This window comes from Nyctereutes procyonoides, unplaced genomic scaffold (genome assembly GCF_905146905.1).
Source record: "Nyctereutes procyonoides isolate TBG_1078 unplaced genomic scaffold, NYPRO_anot_genome, whole genome shotgun sequence".
NCBI classification, from domain to species: domain Eukaryota; kingdom Metazoa; phylum Chordata; class Mammalia; order Carnivora; family Canidae; genus Nyctereutes; species Nyctereutes procyonoides.
The window spans coordinates 14,888,103-14,906,974 of NW_026575034.1; the positions used below are offsets into that span (position 1 = coordinate 14,888,103).

At 43.4% G+C, this 18,872-nt stretch overlaps 1 protein-coding gene across 8 annotated transcripts in view; it reads right to left on the reverse strand.

Annotated features, from left to right (window-relative positions):
• TEAD1 (TEA domain transcription factor 1) overlaps positions 1-18,872 on the reverse strand; it is a 268,997-nt gene that overhangs the window by 88,053 nt on the left and 162,072 nt on the right. Inside the window, exon 1 of one of the 8 annotated variants that reach the window (XM_055317570.1) lies at positions 8,445-8,577. The exons of the other annotated variants lie outside the window; for them this stretch is intronic. The gene's annotated coding sequence lies outside the window, so the exon portion shown is untranslated. Of the gene's footprint in view, positions 1-8,444; positions 8,578-18,872 lie in introns of those variants that run through there. 8 annotated transcript variants of the gene reach the window in all.

The following is an 18,872-nucleotide window of genomic DNA, read 5'->3' on the forward strand; positions in this document are numbered from 1 at the left end:
TATACTCCTCGCAAGGTCATTACTAAGTGCTCAGTGAGAACAAGATCTAGGAGGGGAGCACAACCCAACCAGCAAGCAGACCGCACCGCAGAGAGGCTTTATGTTCTCCATTCACCACCTGCAACACGGGATCGAATTCACCTCCAATTTCTGCATTTGAGGCCTTCATCATCTGGCCCCAGGGCGCTCCTCTTGGCTGTTCAACAACACCCGTCGTACAAGGCACTGCACGATAGGAGACACGCTGGAATAACAGGTCTCTGCCCTCGAGGTGCTTAGGGTACAGGAAGGAAACTGAGGCAAGAAGCCACATGATAAAAGCAGGGTACTATGAGGATGAGAGAAGCCAGTAAAGAATAGTCTGAGGGAAATAAATGAATAAATGAATGAATGAGTGAATATCCAGAGATGTTTCCTCCCACGGTTGTCAGGCTCCCTGTCACTCACCCAGCTGCTCCTGGCCACATTCGAGTGGTCTCAAAACGGCGAGCGGCCAAAGGCAAGGACATACAGGCCAATCATTAAGGAGGAAACCGCGGCCTTTGCACTGGGCTATTTGAGATCGTGATCAAGCAAACCAGATCGTCTCTCTCAGCTGAGTTTCACACCCAGGATAGTCAACGCCTTTTTATTCTCCTTTCGAAATTTCAAATTACCCAGGTGATACATATGCAACGCATCCTCCCTATAAAAAATTTAAATATTATACACACAAACCCATTTTTGAGTGTGTGTCTGTGCCTTTGTTCCCCTCTCACACCCCACACATACCATCGTATCGTGTTGGATTCTATTGTTTTCGCGTGACCAACCCCTCGCTCTCCACCGGTGCCCTCAGGATCCTGGCCCACATCTGCTGAACACTTACTTCTGAGATGCCAAAAGCCGGGTCAAATGGTACTTTCCAGGTCCCCGCCAGCTAGCGTGGCCTGCCCCTCCAGCTCATCAGACTTGGTGCATAGGTCTAGCACAGAGCTTGCCATGCCGCACTCTTCCTGTGGGTGTTCTCACACACTTTCTTTGACAAATTATGGGCTTCTTAAAGGCAGCAGATACCTCCTACTCCCAAGCTCCTAGCCCCCCCCCCAAAAAAAAACCTCCTGGCACAGGACGGAGAAGGTGCTACTTAACGGTGACACCACTGCTGATCTTAGCCACCTCTTGAAAGGGAAAATATTTGAAGAACTGACATCACGGCACACAGGAGGTAGTGACTAGATGTTTTCTTTGAAGAGGCAGGAAGAGAGGGAGGAAGATAGAACTGGCAGGCCAGAGAAATCACTGTGCGGGCAGATATCCGGGAGATAAAGATGAACACGACAGGGCTCCTGGCTGCTAGGAACCCACAGTCCAGGGGAATGCTTAGGGAATGCCAACAAGCCAGGAACCTCTCCTCTTCCTAAGCTCCAGGAAATGTACAAGGCACCCCTAATCACCACCGAGACACGGGGTGGGGCGAAGGAAGGGGGAGTGGTTCTTTTATTCCCTAACGGCAAGAACATGGAAAACTCAAAGCCCTTCCTTCTTCAAAATTACAGTGTTTTTAATTCTTGTGATCTTCACCAATTTCAGAATTACCATCCTGCCTCAATCCACCACCTGCCTGGAGGATAACATTCAGCATCTAGTAGAGAAAAACACATGTTCTAAGAGACATCTCAACTTCTTCATAGGTAGAACAGGTTAAGGATGAATTGGATAAAACGCAGATGAGCTAGCTAACCATATTTTGAGGAGCCACAGTATTTTTAAAGACAAGGGATACATACAGTCAACGTGGCTTCATCTGCAAGCTCATTCACCACACAAAAGTTTGATTTTTTTTTTCTTTTTTAAGGAAAAGGCAAAGCCCAAACTACTTATCCTTACATGGCTCTAGCCCTGAAGGTTGCTTTGCAAAGATATCTCAGAGTGAAATTATCCAGCAAACCCTTGTGTGGATAGAAGGTTCCACAAGTCAACAACCGCTTAAGCAGTTTAAACCAACAAGCAAGATGCCCTCTATTTAAATGCTATGAGCGAATCTATTTTAAGCCTTTAAAAATCCTCTGGGCAGGTGTTTAAGCTGTGTACAGACTGAGCCTGTGGAGACTCCGGGGGTGGGGGAGGGTGGGCTCCACTCTCCATGCAGGCAACATTTTGTTCAGACAATCTTCCTGCAGCAGGTCATGTGACAAAGGCCAAATAAACAGCATCTGGGGATTTTCAATTACAGACCTTCGCCCAGCATGCCTGCACTGTAATCTCTACCAGATGAGGCTCAGGCCTCCCTATTTTCAATAATTCACACACTGTGTACACATAACATGACAATAAGGGCATTCATGGAGCGGCCTGATTCGCAGATCAAAGCTAGCAAAGGGCCAGCTGTAAGCATGCTCTGCTGCTGGATGATTCGTGCTTTTCACAGGCTTGGAAAGACGCTCTGCAGGACCTGGCAAGCCGGCCTCTTTCCTGTGCGGTATGCTGAGCAAACTCTGAGCATGAACCGGGCACAGTCTCCCTGGGATGGCCCAAGAGGCGACCAATTCCATGTGCATTTGCAAGTACTGGGCAGCTTCAAACTCCAATCGACCCAACAAGCTGCCCCTCACAGGGGCTTGCTTGCCTTGGCCAGTGCAAGACCCGTGCGAAAGCTCTACTGCTCTCGGGAGAAGGAAGTTCTTGAAAACAAACCTGTTGTAGAAAGAACAGTAAGGTTCCGGAACTTAACAAGCCCTAGGCCAGGTACTCGAGTTTGCAAATCCATTGGCTGTGCAGTGTCCACGTAGCGTCACACACATACAAATGACTCAGGCCCAAACCACACGGAGGTCTATTTCTAATGGCTGTCAGAGAGCTCTGGGTCTGGGAAATGAGAGTGGACACTCTGTTGTTACTCCTGAAACCTCTACACCTTCACTTAATTAACTCGAGTGTGTGAAGACTAACGCAGGTAGGCACTGTGGGTGTGTGAGCATGCTTGTGAGTGCTTTAAAAGCATTAGGAATTCTCAAGTCCACATTTCCAAATGCCAGTTGCAACTGGAGGAAATAAGGACACTGCCTCTTCGTATAAAGATTTCATACCCATCAATCAGGGCAGGAACCCAGAGAAAGCCATAATGGTGACTTCCTCAGCAGCAAACACATGCTGCTCACCAGCTGTGGGCTGTGCATCCTTACCCCCTTTTCTCTCTCATTCAGAATGGTTTCCTCTTAATCACAATAATCCCAAAAGTGCTAAAACATATCAATCGTTGGGTAAGCCCTGCCTACAAAGGGCCAGCCGGCTGGCTTTTATGGCCTTGTCCAACAGCAGCTGATACTTCATTCAGTGACAAATCCAATTTAGCAGTTACAAGAGGTTTAGCATCCCTGAAAAAATATTGGGGTTGATCTGGCACTCTAAAGTCAGCAAATGCTCCATTGCCATATTGTTGCAGAGATTATTCTGCTGTCATATTTGGATGTCTACAACCAAGCGTCTCGCACCTTCTCTACCCTTGCCCCCCACGATCTAATGACAGTGGTTGTTGTTGTTGGTGGCGGCGGGGACAATTTAATCCCTGGGTAAGCTGCAATCATATTTGGAAACTGACCCAATGTGATTTTACCATCCACCCCCCAATATACACACACACACTGGAGTAATTGGCTCTACTCTTCAAATGGGAATTTCTAGCATACTGAAGGAAAAACTGTGGGATGAAATTGATTTTACTCTAACCTTTGGGATCTAAGTCAGCTTTGAAGGGTAGAAGGAGATAAACAACATGTGAAGATTTTAATCTTGGATTGAAGTTCATCATATTAAAAACTACTGCACTAATGTAAAGACTTTGTAATTAAAATCTTCACATTCATTTTTAAACATCAGAATGTTAAAACAAAGAAAAGCTTTGAGCCATGATGGAGGGAAGCACAAAAAAATGACAGAAAAATTTTACACATTCAAAATACATGTGTCCTTTACAGATAATTACATAAATTCAAGTTAAAAGAATCTCCACAGAAAGTAATGTGGATAATTTAGCTATTAAAGGGACATACAACCAACAAAATGCCATTTTTAAGGAATACCACAAGGTAATTTACATAAAAAAAGAATGAGAGAAAAAGAGAGAGAGAGAGAAAGAAAGAAGAAAGAAAGAAAGAAAGAAAGAAAGAAAGAAAGAAAGAAAGAAGAAAGAAAGAAAGAAAGAAAGAAAGAAAGAAAGAAAGAAAGAAAGAAAGAAAGAAAGAAAGAAAGAAAGAGGGAAATGATCTAACAGGAACATGGGCTGATTATTCCTTTAATATTAGGCTTTGTAGTCAACAGGTGGTTATTCATCCCAGCTTTAACGATACCAAAAAAGTGACCACAGAGACATCTGGTTTAAAAAAAAAAAAAAAGTTTTCAGTGCCATAAATGAGACATTCGCAATTGTGGCTGGCAAGATATCAGTGATGGAATATTCCATACATGGAGTTCTTATTTCATGTGGTTTGAAAACTTTATTCTTTTCTCCGGATTTTTTTAAAGCATAAACTGAAAATTAAAACAAAAACAAACACCCAAAGCCTGCAGACTAGAGAAGACACTTAGCTTCTGTGAATAACTAGCCATTAGATTAATATTTTGTCAATGTCACTTGTCACAACAAAAGCAGCGGCATTTATAATTTACTCTAAGACTGGTTTAATTAAAATTCAAAAAACCACGACAAAGCTATATTGAATTTCATTTGCCAGACTATAATTACTTACTTTGTAGCTGACTGTAAACAATATTTTATTACATCCACAAAAATGCACTTAAAAACTAACAGTAATGCAAGGACGACGGAAGAACTGAGGGGAAACAAGTCCCGTCACTTCTACTTTGAACACAGAGTGACTTCCTAATCTTTATGGGACATAAGAAAATGGGGACCCATTTTCCCAATTGGAGGGGACCTAGGGGCCCGCCTACATTATTACCTTCTTTTAGGGCAGGGCTCAGACTCCCCAAGAACACAGATTTGTTGGAACCAGATCCATGTACCTCTCTCCCAAGACCAAGAAAGAGTCTCACTTGGCTCAGACTCAACAATGAGACAATAGAGGCTGCCAGGCATGATGAATGACTTAAAGGCTTAAAACCACCATTTGCATCCTCCCAGATAAACAATTAGCCCTCCCTCCAAAAAAAAAAAAAAAAAAAAAATATTCTGGAGGCAACTTCCAATACTGTTCATACATATATGCCTGGCAGGAGAGAGTTAGTTTAGTGAAATTAGACTTTAAAATCATTTGTCTGAGACCTTTTCGGAAAGTGCTTTACTGAAGTGAGAAGAAAGAAACCTTTCATTTCAGATAAAAGGCAAAGTTTAGAATTTTAAAAGTTAGGGAAGGCTCAGAGACACCTAACGCTCCTAAAGCCACTATCAAGGTTTTCAATGTCTCTCATTACTGATTTTTTCCATTCCCTCTTCCCTTATTTTAGATCCACATAATTCTGAACGGCGGCATAATAAAAACAAAAAAAAATTCAGTTATTGAACAAGGCAGGCAGGCATAAACACGATCTAAGCATGAAAGAAAGGGAACGGCCTTCACACACGCTCGCCAGATTAAAAAAAAAAATCACTGTTCTGAAACTGCATGCGGCCAATTTTCTGGAGCTCGTGAGGATGTGGGGACGAATGCCTGAGAAATGACAGTAGAAACAGCTGAAAAGTCAACCTGCATTTTTCTAGGATGAATTTACAGGACAGGGCAAGAGTACCTCCGGAAGTTCAGCAAGCCTCCATTAATAAATGAGGTAGCAGTGCGGTTTCCATGACAACCGAGACTCCAACTCTGGGGCAAGCTTTAGTGCATAACCGCCAAAGGTTTTTCCTCCGATCGCGATCCCGACTTCCCGTTTCGAGGTGCTTGACAAAACCAAACAGACTTTTAAAGCCTCGGGAAATGGCGCAGGGGTTTTCAGAAAGGATTCTCGTTAACCCTGGCTCGGTTCGATAGTGGGATGGCAGGCATCAGAGAACTCTGCGGCTGCATCTCGCTATCGAGGCTTGCAACATGATTTTAAACGGAGTTAAGGCCCCCCTGAGAAGGCTCTGTGGGTTAAATGTATTTGCTGTAATATTATAATGTGTTATGACAAGTTATATATCATTATAATAGGCTCCCATGATTAACATTAGTCCGACTTTTTTTTTTTTTTTTTTTTTTTGCTCTGTAGAAATGATTTGAGGAATTCAGAATCCGCTTGCTCGCCAGAATTCAGCACCGGGGGGGATAACTGACCATATTTCTTTAACATCTGTAACCTTGAGGCTTCTACCTTCATGAGGTTATGACACATTTTCCAATGAGAGCTTTCCAGATCCTTTTCCACACTCTGGATAAGTAGACTCTAGAACTCTGCCATTAACTAGTCACTGATTTGGGGGAAAGTTATTGACCTTTTGGAGCCTTGGTTTGCCCGAAGGTCTAGTACACCCTGTAATGCTATGATGCCACAATGATGAGATCCAGCTCCTTTCATATCCCTTCCAAACACAAGCAGTCAGAGAACATGAGAAAGCTCTGGTATCCTTCTGTCCTCCACTTTCTGCTTCCCTCTGAGCACCGTAAGAGGAGCATCCCCAAGGTCCCAACCAAATAGAGTTGGCATACTTCCCAGCAAATGCACGTAGGTAGTACAAGGACAGCTACTGTGAGAGCAGAATAGGTCGGGGGTGGGGTGCTGGGCATTGAGGATTCTTGGAAAAGCCCAAGAAAATGAGAAACCAATCCTTCCAAAAACAACGCAAAGCTAACATTCACCGTAGAGTTTCCCTTGGGGAAAAGTGATTAAAGAGAAAACGTACAGTCTGTATGCTAAGGTTGGGAACACACTTCTTAACCAGCACCCATCCCCGCTATCTTAAGAGCTGTGCTAAGAGCAAAGAGACACTCTCTAAAGCCAATAGTTTCTGAGCACCCATTTTGGGTGACTTGGAGGTAGACAGCTAAGAGGACCAAAAGAGGACAAAAAGTAGCACTTCTGCACCTGCAGAACTTAGAATCTATCTACATAAGGCTGTATAAGAGATGCAGTTGGGTGGGTGGATGGGGGAGGCAGATCCATGGTGGTTATATACATTTTTGAGGGTTTTCCTTCTTTTTTTTTTAATTTTTTTTTTTTTAAGATTTATTTATTTATGGGATCCCTGGGTGGCGCAGCGGTTTGGCGCCTGCCTTTGGCCCAGGGCGCGATCCTGGAGACCCAGGATCGAATCCCACGTCAGGCTCCGGTGCATGGAGCCTGCTTCTCCCTCTGCCTGTGTCTCTGCCTCTCTCTCTCTCTCTGTGACTATCATAAATAAATAAAAATTTAAAAAAAAGGTTTAAAAAAAAAGATTTATTTATTCATTCAGAGAGAGTGAGAGAGAGGCAGAGACACAGGCAGAGGGAGAAGCAGGCTCCATGCAGGTAGCCCGATGTGGGACTCGATCCCGGGTCTCCAGGATCACACCCCGGGCTGCAGGCGGCACCAAACTGCTGCACCACCAGGGCTACCCGGGTTTTCCTTCTTAATTCTGTTTTTTCCCTTTCACATATGAATAGTCTAGATTGAAGTCCCTCTCTGGCATCCACATACTAATGTAACTTCCCACACCTGGACTGCCTTTAGCAGGTTCTCAAGCTAAAAGGTGTTAGGAGACAGTAACAAATTCCTGACAGCCAGCACTGATAACCTGAGAAGAGAAAAAGTATTCCAGTATTCCATTTCAACTTTCAGACAGGTCTGGCTCAGCAACAAACCAGCTGAAGGACAGGGCGGGTAAATTTCCAGTACCACTCTCCCTGCGAAAGCTATCCAGGGAGGGGAGCAACCCAATGTCCACCCCAACTCTGAAAGCTGCGCATAATCCAATTTTGTTCCTCTCGTGTAGTCGCAAACAGGGAGTCACCATGTATGTATGATCTCCCCTAACACGAAGTCTCAGCAGAAGGTTTTCTAGCTCAGAGAAAAATGAGAAGCTTCTGATGCGAATACCACCCCCCCATCCTCCATCCTTGAGAGGAGATGTGGCTGGGGGCTGGGTATGCCTAACGGACATGGCACTCCCAAACTACATGAAGAACACACAGAGGGGAGTCACAATGACATCATCTCAGCCTAGACCCAGGCATCTGGAGCCAAGAGATGGTTATTTTGCCATGAAAATATAAGTCGGTAGAAGTTGAGAGAGAAGAGACTATTACTCAGAAACAATCAACCCCATTATATGAATTTTGATTGACCTTCCTCTGCAATTTAATTATAGACCTTTCAGTGTGAGTGAGCAATTGGGAGTATTTACTTAGCTTGGTTTATGAAGTGAGTAGCTAGGAGGACAGCAGAAGCTGAGCTAAGTTGGCTGCAGTGAGAGGGCCCCGTGCTGAGAGTTCAGACTGCAGATGCAAAGTGCCATCACCAGGTGGTCAAGGAGAGTGCTTTAAACATCCTACCTGGGCTGGGTCCGGAATGGAGATCTCACTCCTCTCTCACTCCTCGCTCCAGAGAGATCTCACTCTGGAATGAAGACGAGATGGAGGGAGCTACCTGGAGGCAGCGAGGGAAGCCAGGGGAACAGAGCAACAGTCCGGAGGAGGTGAAGAAAGCCTGAATTTGGGAAGCAGCTCTGAGGAAGAGAGGGGCCTGGATCAAGGGGTGGCACTAACCGGGTCTTCTTGACATGCCTGAGACAGAACGAAGGGACAGGCTCTGATGGCACAGAGTGCGGTCTTGGCTCCCAGATGATACTGCCTCTTGGAAACAAAGAATACAGGAAAAACAGGACACTGGAGCGGGGGAGGCAACCAGTTTCGTTTGGGCATTTGAATTTGAGGGCACAAGAGGATGTCTATGCGGAGCCATCCAACAAGCAGCTGGATAGGCAAGGCTGGGGAGTAAGAGATTCAGGCTGAACAGGAGTCACTGATAACGAATCACCCCCAGGCAGAATGCAGAGGGAAGATGGAGCTGGGGAGAGCAGAGGGTTAAACAGAGGGAGAGGAATCAACAGAGGAGGCTGAGAAATAGAAAAAAAGAAATATTCTCGGTCAAGTAATATCACGGTTAAAGGCAAGGTCAGATAAAGCTTCTAAAAGAGCTTCCAAAGCCACCCACTTAAAATACTGGAGAAAGGTCAAGTAGGATGAGAGCTAGGAGTATGTGTCACGGGACATGTGAAATTACATCTCCTCAATGCTACGATGAACAGGCTCACAGGCAAAAGCTGTTGTGCTTCTACGTGCGGCCCACCATCAGAGAGCCGTGGGGGGAGTTCTGTTTGAGACACTGGTTCACAAGTGGGGTTCCGAGGATCAAGGGCCCCTGTGGAAGTTACAGGACTCCCATGGTCTCGTATGTGGGACTCTGGTTGCTGACCTAGGAAGTGGAGGGAATGAAAGGAAACAAAACCCAAGAGCAGTTACTGAACGGGTGTGGCCTGGGAGAGAATGTTGACAAAGCAGGCCTAAATCCAGCAAGCCCTCCGGTCAAGCAGGACGTGAGGCAGCAAGGCCTACTTTCCCAGACCTGAGCAGAGACAGGGGAGTGCCGGGTGACTGCACTCTCTGCCCACAGCCATCGGTCTGGCTGAGAACGTAAGAGATGATACTGAAAATATTCTGTGAGCACCAATTGGCTACCTGGAATTTATCAAAAACTTAAAAAAAAAAAAGGCACTGTATTTTTATTAGTAGTTGTAGATTGTGTGCTACAAATGCTTTAAATCAGTGAAAATTTTAATCAACACACGTGTGGGCATGTGTGTGTGTGCACAAGGGAGTTTGTGTGTGCATGCACATGTGTTTTAAAATCTCTGTCAGTAAAAATAAATAGAATAAAAGAAAATATCTGTCAGCACACTACTAGCTAACCACCCTCAATTTTAGTCACAGCTTCTAAAGTTTCATCAAAGGGGCAGCAGGTTCCCAAGTCAGCTAGAGATGTCACATCTGAGTGACACCTTGCCAGTGAGTTTCCCAGGGGTGATACAACCAACTCCCACAAGTTAGAAACCCCACAGTCACCCACGACTTCCTCTCCTGGCTCTCCATCTTCACATAATCCATATGCAAACATACAATTGCAGAAACATCTGCCCTTCAGGCTCATCCACACCTCTAACCCTCCCCTGCCTTTTCTGAGGCCTCACCATTTCCTTCCCAGGCTTAGGAAGTAGCCTCCCAACTGCTTGCTGATCCTGCATTTCATCCCCCCCACCTTTCGTTAGGGCTACCACCAGAGTGATCTTCTTAATTAAGATATGAAGGCTTCTCCCGCAGCCTTGAAGGCCTCCTTCTATCCCTGAACTTTCTATCAATGCAGTCCTCTGCACCTAGAATGCCAGCTCATGCAGCCACCTGCAGACTGCTATCATATTTCCTTTTTTTAAGATTTAATTTATTAGAGAGAGAGCATGCACGCAAAAGAGAGAGAGAGAGAGAGAGAGAGAGAGAGAGAGAGAGAGCAGGAGCAGGGAAGTGGGGCTCGATCCCAGGAACCTGGGATCATGACTTGAGACAAAGGCAGACACTTAACCAACTGAGCCACCCAGGCGCCCTTCTATCCATCTTTCAATAAAGCCTTTCATGACCCGCACCTGGGGATTCCCTGCTCATGCTCCTTCTGCTCTCCTGCTCTCGTAACCACTGCCAACACTCATTATTTATTTCAAAACCGTCTTCTCTAGTAGTGTCCAGGGTACGAGGGGGCCAGGAGCTTTTTCCCATCACTCCTCCATCCCAGCCCCAGGATATTGCCCAGCATCTTGCAAGATGATCAATTAATAGTTACTGAATGAACGCACCAGCAATATACACAGAGTGTGTATCATACTTCCTTCTGAAGCTGAGGATCTCAAAAAGTTGTTGTTGTTGTTGTTGTTTTAATAAATAAGTTGGAAGGAAAATATTATTTTAGAAAAAGAATATCTTATTCGGGAGTTTTCCCAAGTCTCTGAAAAATTAACGCTTGTTCAGATGTCTTTCATGATATCCTTGTGTGGTAACATGTTTTCTGTCAAGAGAAATTTATAAGCCTGTTTCTCCACTTTGAGCCACACAGTTTCTGCTGAGAAACCCTTTTATGCCATGTGTGTGGTTTCTCATCTACCCAAGCCTCTTAATTACAAAATATTATCACTAAAACCAACAAAAAACAATGAGAATATTTGTAACCATATTGCCTGGACACTCTTTAGAAGAACTGTCTTAGAGACTTTAATAAAAGAGAATCAGAAATGTCTGGCTCTAGAAGGCACTTGAGGGATAATTTCATCTAATAATTTCAACTTTCTTGCAGGCAAGAAAATTAAAGCAAGGAGAAGTCAAAAGACATGCCTATGGCCACACCACTCATCGCGTTTACAGCGGGGAAGAACTGAGGCCTCCAACTCTGAGGCAGTATTCATTTGAGATCCACCCTATAATAAACCTCTGTTTTGTATCGACTTTTTACTCAAATGTTGAATTTTCTCTCTTGAGTGCATCTCAATCATTAACATTTAGTAAATGCATAAAACAGGCCCTTGACTTTGCTTCCAGCAGGATTTAAATCCAAAATTCTTCTTAATCAGAAAGAAGAAAACTAATCCGGATGTATGTGGAATTACATCCCAGAGTCTATTCTGATCACCATTACATAATCAAACAGTAAAGTCTATTCTCCCCTTAAAGAATCAAAGGCCTTCAGTGCCACGTAGCGTTGACCACATTCGACATTATCCAAAGACAATCCATTGTTCCAAGCGTCCCTCCACGGTGGAACCCATCTGTCACACATTCCTCTTGAATGTGATCTATTTCACTATAGAAAGTCCCATATTAACACCGAACACCTCTATTGTTAGGATTCATAGGGATAAGTTGCATGTCAGAAGGTTTTCAAAATCCCATAGGTTCCAAAATTCCTCTGAAGAGAAAGAAGGAAATATCTTCTCAACCAGATTGATGATATGGCAGAGGTATAAAGGAGGTGAAATGACTCATCTTGTGCAAATCCACAGTGCGTCCTCAAACATTAAAGATGAGGATGTAAAGCAGTTCCGTGAGTCCCTGCTTTATCTCATGAAGAGTCATCTACTAGGGTGTCCATGGACTCATCCCTCCTGCCCTGCCCCTCAAGGCCTAGCCCACCCTGCGTGGGCACCTATAATGTTCTTCTCTGCTGGGGGAGGCATTCTGGTCCTCCACCCATGATCTCAGCCTTAAGAGTCTTCTCTCCAACTACACTGCCTCTCTGGATCATTCATTCTCTGACTCATTGTCTACGAATCATTCCTTCGTCCACAAAGTGTCTGAATCATTTAAACTTCAACTTTTGAGATGTACAGAGTAACAAGATTTGAAATGCATTACGCGACCCTCCGCCCTAAAAATCTTCCTTTGTCATTTCTGATGGCATCTACATTCAAGCATTTAGGAAAATACTGGATGAACCTACATTTACCCTTGACGATTTTAAGCTTCCTTCATGTCTACGTCTCTCTTCCAACTTTCTTCTTTCCAGGCAGAAGGGCCCAATGCTTTCAGTCTATCCTTACCCAAAGGCAATCCCCAGGATCGCCTGTCATTGCCAGGAAGTGTGCTTGTCTCTTTCCATCCTCCTGCAAAAGACGCTTAACACTGGGCATAGTATTCCAGGGGCCAACACACAATGGTGGGATTAAATACTCGTATAAAAACACAGACACAGGATTTTATAGAAAAGGCAGCTTGGTTTAGAAAAAGGAGTCCCACCCAGCCTAGGTGTAGGGACACCTGGTTCGAATTTCAGTTTGAACTTCTGTGAACCTCAGTTTTCTTATATGTAAAAGGGGTCTAAAAGTCCCCAGAGAGAAGAGTCATGAGGACCAATAAAGAACATTCCTATGAAATCAGTTGGCATAGTATCTGACACATAACAAACACAATGCACCCATTGGCTGAATCCGAAATTAGGTATAAATAAATTCATTTCTCATTACCATTATAATTTCTCATTCACATCATTTTCAATGCAATCTGAATGCAATTACTCCCTCAAACAGAAACAGACCCACATGCCTCCAGCATTCATCTGCCAGTTAAACCGGAGAAAAGCGAACACTCCTCCTTACGCAGCACCACCGCACCAACAGAAAGATGGTCAAAGCACTTGGAAGGCTCATTTGCAAAAGAAACAGAAATGATCTGACAAGATGAGAAAAGGTTCCTCCTCACTGGTAGTTAAGTCGATGCAACGTAAAACAGCAATATTCCTTCTGTTCCCAAGAGCACACGTTGCTGTTGGGGGAGCACACTGATACTCTGATTCAACCCTGTGAGCCAACAATTTGATAACATCTATGAAAAAAGCCTTAAAACTACCTTTGCTCCTAATGTAATTTAGGGACATAATCTGGAATACTGAGGAAGAATTTTGCTAAGATAACTTAGCAAACTGTCTGTCACAGTTATCTTAGTGGGGAAAATAAGAGAAACTAAAGATAAGGAATTGTTAAGCTCGCTCTGAACAGAACATTAAACAGACATTCAAAATTATTATTTAATAGGAAAGGCTTATGCCTTACATGAAGAAAGCACAATAAAATATACAAAGAGGATGATCACAACTTTGTAAAATAAAAATCAACTCATATGAAGGAAATCCACAGAATGCTAATCCACAGCATGGCTGGCTCTGGGTGGTAAGTGTCACAGGTGGGTCCCCCCCCCCCCCTTTTATCCTACTTTCTGTTTGGGGCATCTGTCTCACTCACCCAGTCCACCTGCTGAACACAGTGCGTGCATCAAGACAGCACCTGCCAATGGTGGGGTGGTGGGGGAGAATCCAACCACAGCAGCACAGGTGTGTAGTAGGGAGAAGGCCACTTGGTTGATCTCATTTCGTAACCCTGACTCTTCATGGATAAAATCCCATTTTGACACTGAGCACTGCTCACAAATCCAAGGACAAGGTACACTGAGTTCTACAGAGCTGATACAAGACTGTAATTTGTGTGTACATGTATTCAAAATCAAGGCTGAAAAAAAAGTAAGCAATTTCCAAATCCAGTCACACTGAATTATCTGCCTCATTCTCTCTCGTGTCCTCTGCACCTTCAAACATGTAGCTTAAGATACTTCTCCCCTCCTTCTCTGCCGAACCAACTCTGGCTTCTATGTCTATTCCCATCTTAGACAGCCCTGGACAGTTAACATGGTTTATAGACTAAACTGTGGGTCCCACCCACGCCCCAAATTTATAAGCTAAAGCCCTAATCCCTAACATGACTCTGTTTGGAGACTGGGCCTCTGAGAGGTAATTATGACTAAATGAGGACGTAAGGGTGAGGCCCTAATCCAATATGACTAGTGTCCTTCAAAGAAGACAGAGCAACAGAAGAGACAGGGAAGGCCAGGTTAGGACACAGTGAGAAGCCAGGTGTCTATTAAGCCAAGAGAGGCCTCAGGGAAAACCAAACCTACTGACACTGTGATCTGGAACTTTCAGCCTCCAAAACTGAGAGAAAATCAATTTTTGAGAAAAATCCATTTTTGTTGTTTGAGCCACCCAGGCTGTGGTCTTTTGTTACAGCAGCCTTAGCAAACTAACATAATACATATGTGGCCTCCGAAGACACTCTCAACCCAATGAGGGCAGCAACCACATCTGTCATGTCCACTGCTGAGGGCCCAAGGCCTGACACAGGGGAGGGTCTCGATGAAAAAATAACATATCCTGAATAACAAATATGAAATCATGAGTATTTGCAGAAATTAAGATTAATTTCAAGCACACAGCCTTAGAAGAAGATGGGGGTGGCTTCATTTAATAGTAACCACCATGCAGGCAAAGAGAGGGATGAGAAGGTGACCAACCCGGTCAGTCCCTTTTATTCTAAGCAGATTTTTAAACAGGCTTGCAGTGTAAACTCCTGGACATTATAAATAGTTAATTTCCAGATAATTATGGATGGAGAGTAAGTTAATTAAGTTGTTTGCCTTTATGCACTAGGGTATATGTGAGTGTGCCTGGCTTGAGAGTCACTATGGGATGCGCAGCACTAATTAACTTGGGCTTAGTTGCTGAACATAAAAAAAGCAGACACATTAAGGCTGAGGTGGTTGTATTTAAGGAAACTGCATTTCATAATACAACACTTTTCAAAGGTGATCTTTGTCAAGGAAAAATAGATCTACTTTTTCTTCTAACAATGAATGGGCCTTTACTGTCCACCTTGACCCCACATTGTCTGCTGCTACACAGTGAGGATTTCTCAAGATAACTCTTAAGGTAGAGAAAAGGGGGGGTGGTTTACCCAGCAGCATAAGAATGGGCGGAAACCAGAAATTGAAAGGCAGTATTCACTGCCCCTGAAAAGACAATGTGCAGAGTTACATTTCCAGCTAGTCCACAAAATCTGGTTGAACTCATGAACCCAAGACCAGCCCACAAAAATCTATCCAACCCATAAGAGTGAGATGACCCACGGTGCTACCTGTCTTCTTTTCTGAGGCTCTAAAAGGAAACAGGGGACTTCATCCACTTGTTCCCTGATCTAGTAGGAAGCAATGGCTTTTTTCTAGTCGTCCTCCCCAATACCTTTACTTCTCTTCCAAATCCTATTACCTTTTTCTCCTAGTGCTAAGTGCTCTAGCCCTCAAGTCAGCTAGGTTAAAAAATTATGAAGCCCCCCTATCTACTCCAACATAAAACCATATTCCTGCAATGCCAGGATCCCAGCCATGGGTCAGGAGGAATCAGTCTCACTGACCTCATTTGCACTACACTCAGTGCCCGTTGTTTGTTATTGCAGGTACAGCGACATTTTTAAAAGAAGATTATTATGACTCTCAAATAAAACTCCAATAACAGCATTAAGGCTTTCACCCAAGCATCCATCCATCCATTCATCCATCAACTGAAAACCTACTCTGTGCCAACCTTTTTATGTGGAAAGGTATGGTGTCAGTTAAGTCCACAGGTTATGTACCAGCCTTAGTTTCCCAAAGATGAGGTGTCTGAGTTTGCCTCCTTTCAGGGGAAGTCTCATCACTAAATCCGCAGGGAAGACAAAAACAATACATACTTCTAAGACAGACATAAGTTAGAAGCCGAGGTTTGTTTGTAAAAATTTCACCATTTAAAATCTCACTGCCAAACAAATCTATTCTCCTACAAATAAGAAAGTGCTTTGTTAAGTATAAAGTGCTAGACCTAGATTTGGAGCCTCCCAAATCTGGAGTTCAGTGGAAATCAAATGCCGGCTATTGCAATGGCAGCTAGGGTGTTTTCTGGTGTAAGAAAACAAACATGGCTTGATATTACATATACTCACTGCTGTGTGTTGGCACCTCACTTCCTGCCCTCCTTCTGCTACATTTTGAGCTACATGACATGATGCTCTGAATCCTACAGAAGTGACCTATGATCTCAAAGAGACAGGCCATCTGATGTAACTACAGGCAGGGTAAAAATAAATAAATAAATAAATAAATAAATAAATAAATAAATAAATAAATGAATGAATAAATAAATAAATAAATAAATAAATGAATAAATAATAAAATAATCACAAAACTCTAACGTACTTTCTCCGTATACACACCTATATCTCAGTCATCATCCTTCTGAACTCTTAGAAGAATCAAAACATTTTTAATGGGTATCATTAATTGAGTGCCTATTGTGTACCAGCCACTACACAACACACTTCCCAAATATCTCTTTACATCTATCTAGAAGTTCTCTAAGACAGGTGCTATCACTATTCTCAGTTTACAGTTGAGGAAGCTGAGCTTCACGTTAAGGTAAAGAGCTCACTCAAAGCACATAGTTAATAAACAGAGCTAGGGTCTGAGCCCAGGTCTGTCAGAATGCACTGCCCTTAAAGGGAGGTTGTGTCAGATGTTCACAAGTCCAAAGCTTCCATGGTTATCTGTTGCAGCCACTGTCCTGCCTGAGTAACGGAGGACCGAAAAAGAATGAATAACCTAAGTAAATCAAATGCTAGATGATCTATTCTGAATCTCCCATACCTCACCCTCTCCTCTCCAAATGGGAACTGAGTAATATCTTTCACACCTCCAAGGCTCATTTTACACCAAACTGTAATTACCCCCAACGCTGGTTGCCAGCCACTTGTTGACACTGGCTAGAATACATATTGCTTGATGTCCAATTTTAATCCAAGTCCTCTTTCTCCCATTCAACCTTCAAATTCTCCTTCCTCAAGATGTAATACTGCAACTCAATTCGACAAACACTTATTAAGTCTTTACATAATTATATGTGTCAAGTTCACAGATAGAGGCCCTGCCCAAGGACTAGCTCCAGCTCCCGTTGGGGAAACAAGGAATCAAATGTGTAAACCAAAAGAGGAAGCAACTAATCTGGTCGGAAGAACTCTAAAATGGCTAAGCCATAATAGACCTTGGAAATACGGAGTGATTCTGTGTAGCTGAGAGAACAGGAGAATCAACAGTGGTGACAGGCTGTGAACATTTTTATGGTGAACATGAAAAACTATCCCGCTGGAAAAAGGGAACCAAAGCTCTTTTCAACAGCATGGCGGCAGGAGTCAATTTAAGTTTCAGAGGATGAGACAATTCATCCAAACATTCTGGGGGCTGACTGGCTCGCTAATAACTAAGAGGCACACCAAATTCCACACCTTCAGAGTTTACGTGTCCGGTCGGTTAGGCTGCTAATGATGAATGTCAAAAAGTAGTGTTTACCTCCCTCCTTTTCTCATTATCTTAATTCAGATACAGTACTCTCCTGCCTTGCATCTATTAGATTCAAGTTGTACCCTGCATTAAAACGTGTCAACCCCTGAAGGCCAGGGGAGAGGCAGGGCTGCATTTCAGCACACCTCTACGGGGTGAAATGCAATGTTCATAATTAAGATGATCTGAATTCCCCCCCTAAAGCTTTTTCCCCCACACACATCCCCCCCCCCCTCCATTCATTGATAAAGTCTTGATTAAAAATACAGACATTTTGTCATCCTTACTACATTTACCTCATCTCAACACTCTCCTGACTGGGTGAAAGCTAATGCTGCTGCTTCTGTCTGGTCAATTATTGCATGGACACAAGGGACCAATTAATGCCATCCATAAAAGCCTGGATCATTCTGTCAATTAACGAGAACTAACTATGTCATCAGATATATTACTGGTGAGCAAGTCTATTTGGTTGCAATATGTCTTGAAGGAGAGCAGTATCAAATGAATCACAATTGACTTGGACAACTGCTAGCATAATTTCGGAAGATGAAAAGACAGATGTGGTAGTTATTAGTGGTCCCCCGAGGAATTACAGCCAAGCAATTGTAATGTGCTAAGACTGCGCTAGCAGGTGCCTGTGGTACAAATCAGACAGAGGGTTAAATCAATATTTTCAATTTCTTAGGATCAATCTGGTGTTTGAACGAGATGGAAACTTGTTAGCGATTGGCAGGATGTGTAAATGAAAAGTCAAACTTCTTATTATTTGTTAAAAAGGAATGAGTGTACTGAATCATGCCCTTGGCACAAGGTAATGCTTTCATGATCCAGTAGCTAGGGCATTCACTGAGAATCAAGCGGTTCTTAAATTTTAATAGAGTGCGAAAGGTTAGCTTTATAAAGGTTGAACATTCAAGATCTTTACAAATGATTGAAGTGTCAATAGGAAAGTTTTGAGCTGTGACAACAGTATAGTTATTAATGATTAGTGCAAGGACCAAAAGGAGACCTTAAACTCAATGTAAAGAGGGGGGAGATGAGGACTTAACCAAGATGGTACAGATTAAATACAGCCTAGGGAACATGACTGCTTTTTCCTTTGTTTTACTACGAAGCAGTCTGGTTTGGAAGGCCACTTACCAAAAACTTTGAGTATTTCCCCACCCCCCTGGTTGTCTATATTGAATTTATAGG